The sequence below is a fragment of the Stegodyphus dumicola genome, chromosome X2 (genome assembly GCF_044657685.1).
Source record: "Stegodyphus dumicola isolate Sdum_Otavi_A_Nest chromosome X2, ASM4465768v1".
NCBI classification, from domain to species: Eukaryota; Metazoa; Arthropoda; class Arachnida; order Araneae; family Eresidae; genus Stegodyphus; species Stegodyphus dumicola.
This window is the reverse complement of record NC_140781.1, coordinates 83,517,663-83,529,004: the sequence shown is the minus strand read 5'-3', so window position 1 is coordinate 83,529,004 and position 11,342 is coordinate 83,517,663. Positions and strand designations below refer to the sequence as shown.

At 31.3% G+C, this 11,342-nt stretch overlaps 1 long non-coding RNA gene across 1 annotated transcript; it reads right to left on the bottom strand.

The window, feature by feature from the left end:
- Positions 1–4,623: 4,623 nt before the first annotated feature.
- Positions 4,624–11,060, bottom strand: LOC146992802 (uncharacterized). The gene is made up of 3 exons (XR_015038970.1): positions 10,801–11,060; positions 8,672–8,774; positions 4,624–4,688 (listed from the first exon to the last, which is right to left on the bottom strand). It is a non-coding gene; the product is annotated as an uncharacterized LOC146992802 (long non-coding RNA).
- Between the last annotated feature and the right edge of the window lie 282 nt (positions 11,061–11,342).

The window sequence follows — 11,342 nt, the reverse complement described above, 5'->3', positions numbered from 1 at the left end:
CATTCTAATTAAGACCAAGAATATCACAAAAAGCCATTTTTATAGTCCTAGACAGGGTTGCCACGCTACCTGGAAAACCGGGAGAACCGGGAAAAGTCAGGGAATTCGAAAATTGACCAAAATATTCAGGGAAAAGTCGGGGAATTTAAGTATTTTTGTCAAAATCTGGAAAAGTCAGGGAAGTTCATACAACGATCCCGCCAAAAAAAGCGATTTTTGCGCCGACGTCGGAAGAGGTAACTTTTTTGGCGAATTATGTATCACGTGAGTGTCATTCGGGTAGCTGGCATAGAGCCAATTTTCGCAGCTCCAATTTGATTGTCTTTTAGAAAGGCAAAGCAACTTTCCCGCATTTTTTGGTTTCCAATATTCTCGAGAATCGCATGTGCAGTGCATGAACTAAAGAAAGTACCTGTTCTCGTATAAAACAAAATGTTTAATCCTAGTATACGGTACTATGGAGGTTAGAATCAAAGAATATGTATTGTAAAGAAGGAAAACCTCTCTGCAACAGACGTGGCTGTGTCTCCGTTCCATCATAGAGGGAAACAGCTCTGCATGTCTGATATATCTGTCACCAAAGCTCGAAACCGGTGTCGAAGTTCGAAGGTCACGTTATCAAGAGTTCATAAAATGAATATCGTTTAAAATTTCTTTAACCACTTGCGCTAAAAAGACGTGCCACGCACGTCAAGATGCTTTTGTCTCAAACCGCGAGCGACGTGAACACCACGTCGATAAGCATTTATCGCAAAAATGAAAATAACGTGGTGCACACGTCGCCTAACAACGAGATTGTTTATTTCTCGAGTTACAGCTCTGGATTGCACTCGCAGATGCGGAGCGGCGTAAATGAGACACTTTACCGCTTGTTATATTGTAGCGCACGGCACCGCAACCGTGAAGTTTAGTCTTAGCGCAAGTGGTTAAACTCTAAAGGAAAATAAAATATTTTTTGGCGCAAGTAAATTAATTCATGGATTAGTTATTTTCAGAGAAAAAAAAAAAAAGCTACGAAAATTCGTTTTTAAAATTATTGCGAAAAATCCAAGAAGAAACGTCCTTTGATAAAACGTTTCTTCTTGGATTTTTCGCAATAATTTAAAAACGGATTTTCGTAGTTTTCTTTTTGTCAAAGAGCGTTTCTTCTTAACACGTGTTTCTCAATTTCCTGTACACATCGCGGAGATGGAAATTCTGACCGCCAGGTTCCGTCGCCAAATCCCTTGGCAAATTTTCGCTCCGCATTCTAGCGGCGTAATAGCATTTTACTTATATGGAACCTTTTCTTCTTTACACAGACGTTCTTTGGTTAGAATAATAATGGGATTTGGCGACATCTTGATGCGCAGTAAACGGGTCATTTTGGTCTTGGCGACAATTTTCAAAATCGTGCCAAAGCCTTACCGTATACTAGAATTTTACCGCAAAATCTTTTTAAACCCTTTTTTTTTTTTTTTTTCTTTTTAATAAATATCTTGCCATTTTGCAGTAAAATAAAAAAATAGTAATCAGTCATCTAGGCTAGCCATGTAATATAACTATATTCGCTAAAATATAGATGATTATTCTAATTCAATTTTAAGTAATTACTTTTATGTTATTCATATAATTTAATGTTGCTTCTTCCCTCTAAATTTATTTATTATTAGTAAATAATATTTCCAAATTTCAGGAAATTTTCTCTGGCATAATCCTGAAATTAATTATAGCAGTATGATGACATACCATCACGAAATTTAATGCACATATTTTTTCCTTATGTATGCTGCAAAATAAATATAAAATACCTCAATTTATTAAAATAGATTTCTTTCTTTCGTTTAGCTGCAGAATGTCTGCAAAAAAAGCCTTATTTTATTCCAGATTGGGAAGATTCTAATCTCAATCTTCAGTGGAGAAAACAACAACTATTATAATTATATTTGTGTTTTCAAGTGTTAAGGTGCCTTTTAAGAAGACACCTCACACAAATTAAATTCACCTAAAATCTAACCTGACTATTTAGCATTGCGTTGTGATTTATAAAGACCGGATTAGCCTCGTGTTGAACTGGTGATGATCATGAGTAATAATTAAATAAAACATACATTTGTTATCCAATATATATATCTTAAATTTTATTAAGTTTCTTAAGTGGAAAACTAAACAAAATTATCAAACAAAGTATACCAAGAATAATTAAGAATAAATGTCCTCTGGGATTTATTGAATAATTAAGTGAATTTGCTACACAATACAAGTAATACCATAATTAATTTACCTCTTAGCACAGCCAACGTACATTACGCGGATAGACTGGAATTTTCTTGAAACACAACTGGAAAACCTGGAAAAGTCAGGGAATTTCATTCTCCTGTTTGAGTGGCAACCCTGCCTAGATCAGAAAAATCATCAACTGTTAAACTTTTTAAAAGATAAATTTCTGCTTCCGATCTACTTAAAAATGTGAAAGAGGATTTTCAACAATGAACTTGTTAAAATCAATGTTTAGATACAAGATAACAAATCAACATCCTAACGACTGCAAGGATTTAGCCATAACATCGCATGTACCAGAGGGGAAAAAAAACTCGCAGAAGAAATGCAGTGTTAAATTTCAGATTAAAATATGATTTCCCTGTATTTAATTTTCATCTTGCTGAATTTTTTGTAAATAATACAAAGAGTATAACTTTTCTTTAACATATTATACCACACATTTTTATACTTTGTGTAACGCATTTATGACTGAAATAATAAAAGTGTACTAGGTAATTGTAGCTAGCCAAAATTTTATAAACTCAAAACTGGCTCCCAGTAAGTTACAGTTGCGCATAACTGTACTAAGGTAATCAATGCAATCTTATTTCTTTGTCTGTATTTGGTTTCATTTTCATATAAAAAGAGTTAAAAATAGGGTTATCTAGGTAAAAAAACTTCAACACACATTTTCAGTAAAAATTGCAGAATAACAGATTTTGTCTTCCTGAAGACGCAACACTTTGCTATTCCAGCTATGATACAGACTGCATACTGTCAGAGAGAAATTCCTTTTTTAAACAGGGAATCCATATACTTTAATCTGTCTTGACACAAGTACTATTTATAACTAATCCATGGTCCAAGAGTAAAATACCTTATAGTAAATCCACCTACATTTTTATGATTTCCGATCATCTGTATAGACTGTTTATTTATCACGACTAAACTCTCAATCTGCATTCTACATACCGCATGATGATTCTTCAACTCACGTTTTGTAGCCTATAATTTTTAATACAGCAGGTACTTGCTGAGCGCAGACTCGTAAAGCGTGATTTCGAGTATAGCAGTACCTTAAAGGATTCCATTTAATTTCCCCACTGCCGATGCCCAAAAAAATTTTACAAACCTCAAAAGCAAAGGATGCCGAAGAATTTTCACATATGGAACATAGAGAAGTCAAACAATGAATCAGAAAATTACAAAAGAAGAATTGGGCTCTTATAAAACCCCCTGATAATAAAAGTGCTCATTACGAAGAAAAGGTTTTAACTGAAGATATAATGAAGGAATTGTTAAATAACACAAAAGCAATGTCTGATCTTCTAGCGGAGATTGACCCAATTAAAGAAAAAATAGGACACTTTAAAAGTAATACTGGGAAACATGTGCTCTTTACAGCGAACGGCTACAGTTTGATCAGTCGTTATTATAAGCAAAAGACATCAGCTTTTTCATAAAATAATTCTGTCATGTATTTGCCAAGAGAACGGAAAGAAGTCCAAAAGAAACTTTCAGAGTGCTTTTCAAAACAAAGTTGAAAGTTAATCTGCAGAATTTTACTTCGATAATAATAAAACATCTCTGGTTTGATTACAAAATGAATTTTTATTTATGGAATCAATTTTAAATAGATCTTCGCAAATTGGTTCAGAAAACTTCACAATATGCCAAAATAATTCAGATTAAGGGGAAAATATAATAAAGTATGCTTAAAACAACTAAGAAAAAGCACTTTTTGAGCAACTTTAACAGAAGACAATTTAGCTCCACTAACTTTCAAGTATTCATTAAATTTTTATTTACATTTATTTTTTGTTCAACATTTAACTTTCAATAGTTTTAAGAGAAACAGCACTTGATAGAGAGACTCTAAATTCGGAAAAATCTGAAACAAAAGTGGTTTATACACAGGCAGTTCAATTACACTGACCTGTTGGGAAGAGAAGATTCTGTTGGACAGGGAAAATATTAGGCCGCACAGAGAGCAAAATGTTTAGCCTCCTCCTCGTAATGCGAAAGGAGGCCACTTGGAAAAAAACTACACAACAGCAGTAATTTTGAAACCACTACGAAGCAACAGAACTCTAACAAATCTCAGACTTCTGATAATTATACAGTGATTAACAGTTCAACCTCACTTCGAATATTACAATACAATATAAAGAAAGTACCAATTCAGACACTTCAATATGGAATTCAAAACCTAAGAAATTAATGCAAAAATGCTAACCTGAACATTAAAACATAATTTGAAGCGTTCACGTAAAACAAATAACTAGTAAATCTCTAATATAAAGCAACATGTGAAAAGAGACGTACAAATTATAACATTCAAGCATTTCTAGTGGAAATAAAGTTAATATAAAACAAGAATTACCAGCCACAGATGTCTCTTTGCTCTTCACTATTTCTCCGTTCTTTTTCTTTCACGATATCATGATCTGCAATTCAAGAGTACACAAAAATGATGACAAATTACAATAGAAGAGGCCAAGGGGGGAAAAAGGAATCATTAGATTTTAACTACTTTGAAATTAAAGAATAATTATGCACAAAGAGAAATATCTAATATTGTTTCTTAATACATAAAACACCAAATGTAGCCTTTTTTGTTTTAAACTCGAGCAATGTGCTACATCGTTACTAAAATCATGACTGCAGTTGATAGAAAAGGAAATGATTTCCCTAATACGATAGAAGTACACTAAGCAAAAGGGGTTTTTAATGTATGGGTACATCATGAACAATGAAAGAAAAAATATTTAGACAGTTATAACGAATAATGATCTTCGAGAAGAGTAAATAATTTCAGCGCTGGTAGAAAGATGGCACCAAAAGACAATAAGCAGGTAATTTTAAATGACAAGTAAACAAAATAAACTTTACTGTTAGCTTTGAAGCAGATGTTATATACTAAACTATCTTAATTAAGACACAGAATTAGTGAGCTATACATGTATACTTTTAAAGAGGGCTCAAAAACACCATTCTAAAAACATATTTCGAAGAACATCTTGGAAACAAAAGTCATAAACCATAAAAGAAATATTTCATTCAGAATTTTAACGTAAGAAACGTTTCTAATTTTAAGGGTTTTACCTAGGTACTCTCATCCATGAGAGAGGACAGCTTAGTCCAATGTACAAGAAATTATCCTGAAATATTACCAGGACACTTTAATGAAATTATTGCAATATTTCACTCAGGGAAAGAACATATTGTCTAGCTGCCCGGGTTGAAGCCCAGTTTTAATACAGCAAGCCAAAACACATCAAATGCAATTGAATGATACAGCATTTTGAAATGTCGCAAAAAATTTAAATGCAATTTTGTGAAACAGTTATTGCAATTAACTACATACTAAAATTTTTACCAAAAATTCAAGAAAACTAAGATACTCTATTTTTTCTTTCGAAGGAATCAGAGTCATATACTAATGCAGGGATACTCAACTCATTGTACTATAAAACCTAAACATAGGAATGAAATTTTGTCAGCTATGTGAGATGTCCAATACCGAGAAATTCTGTAAATTGCAGAATAGAACCTGCATCTGAAAACAGACGAAACGTAAAACATAATTCAAATACTTTACTTTTAGCCTTGAAGCAGGTATTCTATATTAAACTGTCTTAATGCACATACAGAATAAGTAATGTAAAAGCTCAAAATATTGTAAGAACCAAACATGCATTATATAAACGTTAAAAAATCTATATACATTTATTAGTGTTACGAGGGTTTATTCTTAAATATTATAAGGTCAGTTTCAAAGAAATGATAGAAATTTTCACTCAGGGAAGGGACATTCTGTCTGGCTGCCCGGGTTCCATCCCAGCTTCTGTTACAAATGTTTCATAGAAGAATTTTAAAAATCCAGAAACGAAACTTATGAAGAAATTATTAAACATAACAGTTTCTATGATTTAGCCATTCTTACAGACATAATAACTAAATCTTAAACTTGAGGGGGGGGGAGAGAACTAAACTAGTCTTTGAATTAAAAGGTATTATAAATTCATTTTAAATCAAAATTAATTTTGTGAAAATATTACACAAATATAAGGAATATACATTTTTACCATAATGTAATGTACGTTTTGCCACTTTGAAAATCTGGAGAACTTAAGCGTGAAATATAAGAAAACTGAAACAATCATTTGGAAAATCTCATCGAGCTTAAATTAGTTTCTAAATTAGATGTTTTGAGTGTATTTAAAATTAGGCCAACTACTTCATTCACTTCAAACCCATTACATAATACTAGTATTAAGAAAAAATGGTAAAAGGTTGCAAATATGTTAAATAATTCTATTGATCTAAAAATGGAAATAACTGATTTTCATCCTAATTAAGATCAAGAATATCACAAAAAGCCATTTGAATAGTCCTAGATCAGAAAAATCATGAACTGTTAAACTTTTAAAAAGATAAATTCCTGCTTTCGATCCACTTAAAAATGTGAAAGAGGATTTTCAACAATGAACTTGTTAAAATCAATGTTTAGATACAATATAACAAATCAACACCCCAACGACTGCAAGGATTTAGCCATAACATCGCATGTACCAGAGGGAAAAAAACCTTGCAGAAGAAATGCAGTGTTAAATTTCAGATTAAAATATGATTTCCCTGTATTTCACTTTCATCTTGCTGAACTTTTTGTAAATAATACAAAGAGTATACCTTTTCTTTAACATATTATACCACACATTTTTATACTTTGTGTAACGCATTTATAACTGAAATATTAAAAGTGCACTAGGTAATTGTAGTTTGCCAAAATTTTATAAACTCAAAATTGGCTCCCAGTAAGTTAAAGTTGCACATAACAGCACTAAGGGGTTGATCTTTACATTATGGTAACTTGGCATTTTTTTGGCGAAAATTTGGCGACCAACTCTCCTACAGCAACCCTCTATTTTTTTTTCCCGCCGCCATTTTGTCTTCACGAAGTAAAGACATGTTTCTTTTCTTTTTATCTACTGAACACTTCTTCCAACAATCTGCTAGCCGAATTACACTTATGCTAGAAATTTTATCTAACAAAACTGCTTAATCATGACAAATATTCACTGCAAAATTGGGAAAAAGTGCACAATACCATACTCCTTACGCGTTTTCCAAAATAATACATACACATAAACCATGTACACGCCGACTTATTTTTACTTAAAAAAACATCCCAGAATTGCACAAAAATGGCATTGTGCACACTCTTCTCTATATCCATGTACACTGCTTTTTTCTCATAAATTAGAAAAATTTCACGAAAATACAAGACAATTTTCTCAATCTTTAAACCCGATAAAAAGAACATATATGAAATTACCTGATCGCGAAAAAGTATTTACCCTTTCCAAATATGAACATTTCCACATATAAAATAAATAAAATATCCAAAAACTTTTACCTCTAAATCATCTATTACATTATACACGTCACCAACGAATTCATACCGCAACCATTACAAATACTTAGTGTCAGATATTTAAATTATTTCCATGAACGTTTACTTCAACTAAAACGTATACCAAATTCCTACAAACATAAAATTCACAAAATAACTATCATTTAATTAAAATATAATTAAATTCAAAAATGCTACTTAAAATATAAATGAGCACATACATTAAATTAATACATACATAAATACCCATTTCGAATTCACTTTAGTTACGGCCATGGGATCCAAAAATTCACGAACACTGTTTCACACAACACAGAATAAAGCCAAATACAAAATTTCCAGATTTTTTCCCGATTTCCCCCCTTTTCCGATTAAAGAACCGTAATTCGTCCATTAATATCACATGACATATCCCATGATCTCTCATTTCCCTCACACAAAATAATGCGTAATCGGAACTGAGTACTGCTCACATTATTACCAAAGTGCCCGGTAGTAACCTTTATCGCCTCCAAAATGTCACCAAACTACCAGTTACCATATTGTAAAGATCAACCCACTAGGTCAAGGAATGCAATTTTATTTCTTTGTCTGTATTTGGTTTCATTTTCATATAAAAAGAGTTAAAAATAGGGTCTTCTCGGTAACAAAATTTCAACACACATTTTCAGTAAGAATTGCAGAATAACAGATTTTGTCTTCCTGAAGGCGCAACACCTCGCAATTCCAGCTATGATACACACTGCATTCTGTCAGAGGGAAATTCCTTTCTTAAACAGGGAATCCATACACTTTAATCTGTTTTGACACAAGTACTGTTTAAAACTAATCGATGGTCCAGGACTAAAATTATGCATAAATGCTACCCTAAACTTTAAAACGTAATTTGAAGGGTTCATGTAAAATAAATAACTTGTAAAGCTCCAATATAAAGCAACATGTGAAAAGAGACGTACAAATTATAACATTCAAGCATTTCTAGTGGAAATAAAGTTGATATAAAACAAGAATTACCAGCCACAGATGTCCTTTTGCTCTGCATTATTTCTCCGTTCCTTTTCTGTCACGATCTCATGTTCTGCATTCCAAGGGTGCACAAAAATGATGACAAATTACACTAGAAGAGGCCAAAAAGGGAAAAAATTAATCATTAGATTTTAACTACTTTGATATTAAAGAATAATTATACACAAAGAGAAATATCTAATATTGTTTCTTAATACATAAAACTTCAAAAGTAGCCTTCTTTGTTTTCAACTCGAGCAATGTGCTACATTGTTACTAAAATCATGACTGCAGTCGATAGAAAAGCAAATGATTTTCCTAATACGACAGAAGTACAGTAAGCGAAAGGGACAAAATATAATATTAATGTATTAAACATTAATATTTTAAGTATTTAGTTAATATTTATATTATATTAGTACTTAGCTAATATTTTAAATTTACAAAAGGTTAATTTTGATGTTATGAATAATGAAATTTACAAGAGGTTCATAAATGCATTTCAAACTAGTAGTATATGTTACTTTAGTTTCTTAGATTCTGTTATTAAAAGAAAATAAAAAAAATATTTCAAAGTGAAGGAAATAAAATTAAATTATAATGAGCAAGTTTCGTAGCAGCATTAGAAATACTTTTTATGATTAAATTTTGTAAATGTTAAAAATATTAAGAAGTGTGTATTTTTTAATCCCTAAATTTATTACAAGTAATTTATGTTTATAATTTAAAAGCTAAAATTAAATTATCATAATGAGTAAATTTTGTACCAATGATAATAATACAACAAGCATCATAAATGATGATTTCTGTGAAAAATTCGAACTGTCATTGAAATCTACTAGTGTTGGAGTGATAAGCCACTTAACAGTGGTAGTTCAGGCCGGCTATATGGGAGTTTGGTTTTTCGTATATGTAATGTGAATCTGAGCTAGTTTCTCCTTAAAAGTACTTTATGAAGGCATCCTTCTTCTGCTAGCCAGCATATATATTTATTTTCTATTCATAATTCTCTCTTATTTTCTTATTTTTTAATTCTAAATCTTACTTCTGAAGTGAAGAAGTGTTGCATCTATAGGTTGTAAAACATGGTCAATATGTTTGCAAAATCCTGTTCAGTTTTGGACAGCATTTAAATAAAATAAATAATTTGTATATGATGCAAACAAAAATGCATTACACTATTTCATGTAGTGAATAATTAATCAGGGCACAAAGTATAATATAACATTCTTTATTTTGTAACCAGAGTTATTTTATGATTGGGATCTTTACTATCAATTTCCTCCATCCATTTTCCCACCAGAATCTAAATGAAGTTTTTAGTTTGTAAAACAAACTGTGTTTTGCCTTTCGAGGCCACGTTACTAGGTTGCTATATAAGATAAGATTAGTAGTCTTCAGTCTTGCATTGTAATTGCTGATAGTTGAATTCCATGCTGGTTAAGTTTTAAACCAACTTTGAATTAAATTGATTTATTTGAATTTAAATTTTACATTTGAACTTAATTGCTATCATAAGCGATCTTGCCACAAGTGGTTCACTGAGTTGTAAGCACAAAGTGTGCCTTCTGTTCTGTACATCTAAACTTTATAAGAGAATAAAAGTATATCTTAATAAGAATATATTTAAACTTTATAATAATAACATTTAAAGACATTGAAATCAGTATCTAATTGCATGCCCTGTAGTCAAATTTTTATATATAAATTGTACTCTTACTTTCATTATAGAGTTTTTATTACCAAAAATTCAGATTTCTGTTAGATAAAATGTTTAAGTAATGTAGAAAATTGGCATAAAATTTAAAATAAAAAGTCAACTGTTATGACAACATACTATTAATAAAAGTAATAATACTCAGTGAAGGTTATTCATATACAGCAAGATATTAGGTTGTAAGATTTAGAAAATTTGAGAACTGTAAATTATAAGCAATATATTCCATAATCTAAGCAGTATTATATTTTTTATAGTCAGTCAAATTATAAAAATGTTATGAAAGCAATAATTTTGGTCCTGATTTGAACCTATAAATTCATGCAATTACACATCCCTATAGTTCTAATACGAGGCAGAAAAGTATTTTTAGACCATGGTAATTTTGATCTCCTTAGCAAAGGAAACACAAAGAGTTTACCTCGTGCTACTGAAAATGTTTTTTTTTTTTTTTTTTCTTGGAAGAGGGGGTGGAGTTTATAATAATATGCAGAGTTGACATATGAAAAAATGTCAAAACTCTTGTGATGTAATATTAAAAGCATCAGATTCAACTATCAAATTTTAGCTTTTTTAAAAATATTTTAAATGTGCTTTCCTAACACAAACCAAACAACTTTAAGAAAAACATGCAATTTATTCCTCCTGCCATCAAAGCTCTGATACTTAACAAATAGAGCTGGAGCAAACCGCATGTATTCGTTACTGAGTAACGGGTACATCGGTTGACTCGAAGTACCGATTCGGTACTCACAAATCCATTTCGTTACTCGCATCTTTTCGTTACTCGCATCTGTCGTACGATGCGGTTTATTCGAGTACGAATGATACAGTTATCGTGCGAATACGAATGATGCGGTTGCTGTTCGAATACGAAAGATACAGTTGCGTCACAATGCGCTCGTATTTTTCATTGATAATTTTGAATTCTTTTGGGCATCGGGAAAACTCTTGTTTACATTA